Source organism: Carcharodon carcharias, chromosome 23, assembly GCF_017639515.1.
Source record: "Carcharodon carcharias isolate sCarCar2 chromosome 23, sCarCar2.pri, whole genome shotgun sequence".
NCBI classification, from domain to species: Eukaryota; Metazoa; Chordata; class Chondrichthyes; order Lamniformes; family Lamnidae; genus Carcharodon; species Carcharodon carcharias.
The window spans coordinates 21,634,059-21,637,699 of record NC_054489.1 but is presented as its reverse complement, the minus strand read 5'-3'; positions in this window follow the sequence as shown (position 1 = coordinate 21,637,699).

The following is a 3,641-nucleotide window of genomic DNA, read 5'->3' as shown; positions in this document are numbered from 1 at the left end:
TGCACGCCGGGTAATACGGGCTCTCGGACGGGGACAATCCCGAGAGGAGCCGAGCGCGACCGAACCCTCGCGCAGGCGCAGTGCCGCGTCAGCCCCCCGTTTTCCCCTCCCCTCGCACGCTCAATGCAGCGTTGGCTGCTTTCCAGCCCGTGTCTGCTGCTGAGCGTACTCACCATTTGCAGTTTTTCTTTTCAATGCATGCTGTATTAAGCTAGTTGGTCATTTCCTCGCCAAGCGATTCAAGTCACGCAAAGGGCTTTCTTGTGTTTTTTTTTTAAAAAAAAATCAACATTAATTTTAAAATCACTGCACACATGGCATTTTAAATTGAATTCATGTTCTTTAGTTGAGGACAACCATTTGTCCCTGTTCATCCTTCTAAAGAGAAAATCTTAACAGTCACCCCAGTGCAGGTACAAATGCTGCCTTACTTTCCTCCTTTAAGATACTATTTAAAACCTAGCTTTTTGACCAAGCTTTTGGTCATCTGCTTGATTACCTCTTTAGCTGGCACAGTTTTATAATGCCCCATGAAGTGCCTTGGGACGTTTTGTTACATTAAAGGTACTATATGAATTCAATTTATTGTTTTTGGTTCTTCATTTACTCTGCAGATGGTTTGATTTTATAGGTGTACAGCTGGGCAATGCATGTTGTTTTATCTGGCATTAGTTTGGGAAATACGTCAGGGTCACCCTGTTGATCAAAGATTTGAAGTGGCAACCACTGGCAAAGGAGGGAAAAACATAAACTGACCATGTTCTATAAAATATGGAATGGACTGGTGGGAATTGACAGAAACAGGTACCTGGCATCCTCCGGCAATGAGAAAACATGAGGTGGTCATCCACACAATCTACTAAGATCACTTGTTTCTAAGACAGTGTACCAACAATCTTTCTTCCCAAGGGCAATCCCAAAATGGAACAAGCTGCCAAAGAAAATAATCACAGCCCCATCACTTGGAATCTTCAAGACCCATCTTTAGGTTATTTCCATTTAAAAGTTTTCATTAACAGAACCACCATCCTAGCAGGTCATGCCTGGTTTAGTTGGCGCTATCCATATAAATGTTGGCGGAATACAGATATTAGCCTCTGATGCCAACACAACAGAAGAAGAAGGGAAATATAGAAGTCATATTGCTAACAGCTAAGTCTCACTAAAAACAGATGAATGATCATTTAATTAGTGAAGCAGGAATGTTGGCCAGGTCAATATTTCTTCACTTCTTTGAAAAGTAGCATGGAACTTTTACATCTATTTGCAATGGCAGACAGCGTTTTGACTTAATGTCTCAACTGACAATGAGATGGTAGTCCTGATAATGGAAACTTTTATAGAAATAATCTAAAGATGGGCCTTGAAGATTCGAAGTGATGGAGCAGTGACTATTTCCTTTGGCAGCTTGTTCCATTGTGGGATTGTTATTGAGAAGAAAGATTGTTGTACACTGTCTTGGAAACAAATGGTCATTGTGGTTTATTTGGCCTTGCCAGAGGGCACCAGGAATTTGCTTCTGTCAATTCCCACCAGTCCATTCCATATTTTATAGCACATGGTTAGTCTATTTTCCCCCTTCTTTGCTGTAGTGGTTTGCATTCCAAATCTCAGCACTGCAAAACGTTTACTATTTGATGCCAAGCAGAAAACACAGCCATTGTTACACGAGAGGGAAATCTGGGTATTATTTGTATGCATATGTAAACTGGCTCCATACTTAAGCAAATATTGTCAAAGGGCAATATATAGATATAAAATAGGGGGTGGTTAATGATGGATTCTTGGAGCACATTGGAGGGCACTACATAGGTACAGGAGAAAAAGCCTTTGCAAGAACAAGGCTGCATTTAGCCATGTAGGAATGTAACTGTGCTAGGACAGGGCTAGAGAGGTGGACAATGGAGTGTGGCAGTGGAGGAGGATGATGTGGTTATATGTGCTGAAAACTGCAAAGGTACCTGGTGACAGTCATACAGAATTTTGTTGATGACTTTTCATCAGGGCTTTGTCAGTTCTGTGGACTTGATGGAAACCTGATTGAAGGGGCTCAAAAAGGGAAAGGTGGCCAAAGAACTACAGTTGCAGAACATTAGCAAGGAAGAGGAGGTTGGAGATTAGAGATGGGGCAGAAGCTGTGGACGATGGAGGATTAAAGGTAGGCTTTTTAAAAAGTGATTGATTCAGGCAGTTTTGAAAGGTGATAAAAGGGCCTAAGGAGATGGATGGTGCAGTTGACAATAGTTGAGTGGTCAGGTACTAAGTTGTGAGGTGGATCTCATAAGGGAAATGAGTCTAATGGGTACTGGGATGAAGTGAGGGAGAAACTACAATGTTCATTTTGTGTAGAGGGTGAGCTGAGCATAGTCAGGTAGAGCATAAGAGTTGGAGGAGTTTGAAGCAAACAAGTGAATAGCCTTAATTTTGGGGACAAATAAATCCAGTAACATCTTGCAATTGGCATCAGGCATAAGAACAAGAGTAGGGAGAGGACTTCAATGAAGGCATTTAAGCAATTTTAATTTCAGAATGCTCTGTCAAAATTTACACTGGATGACAAAACAGTCTACTTTCTATTGTTTATTAAATTTAATACAGGTTTCATGTATGAAGTCCAGGCAGTTTATAAGGCTGTTCATACATTGATATCTTACAGGCAAATCAATCATTTTGTGTTGAACACACATATTGCATTCATAAGTTGTAGTATGTATCCAAGGTATTTGTTTGCGCAATAGAAAAGGAATTTACATTAAACAACCACGCACTGTGAAACCCAAGATAAGTAAACTGCAGCCAAGGACAAAGTACATTAACAAGAAGATCATGTACTCTTGTGACTAGATGTATGATGTAATGCACATTAGTGCTACAGGCTAACAGCCCTATATTTTAAAATGCATTAAGCTGCAGTACATCCCATTCAAGGCGCTTTAATCTTCTGCCAAATTAATTTAACCCTGACTAGAGGAATGAAAACTAAAAATGATCAAGGATATTCATGCAAATAGAAGCAGGTTAAATTAGTTATGATACAATGGTTTGTGAATGTTTGAAAGAGTGTAGGTGGTGGTGGTGGGGGCTGGACCAATATCATTATATGCATCTGATACTGGATTACTGTCAGTTGATATGTCAAGAGATTGATTGGGTGGATGAAGGCAATGGACATTGGAGTCTGCAAAAATTCTGTATTAAAACTGAAAAATATTGAACTACAAAATAGTGGCTTACAAAATGTTGTTATTGCAAAAAAACCCCCCCCCCAAAAAGTAGAAGGCTAAATTTGTGATTAAGCAGAAAATAATTATTGAAATTATACTATTGTTTCTGAGGTAGTTGGAGTGTTTGAAGATCTGAAAGGCAGTTACAGAATAAATGCAGACATTCTGTGCGAATGATAGAGCAATGTTAATTGCCAGTTTATATAGCTTTGAAACACAGCTAATATTAAAGTTACTGTTTAGTAGGACCTCCAGTGTGATTATGTGTTGACGTTTACTGTCAAGGAGAAATGGCTGCCGGCAGCAAATTAAGTCCAAAACCTTTTCCTTTGCAAAGCTTCCACTCATAGATGATATTTTGAGGGTATTCAATCATGAAAAAATATTCTGCCTGCTAGTCTCCCCTGCTGAATGAGA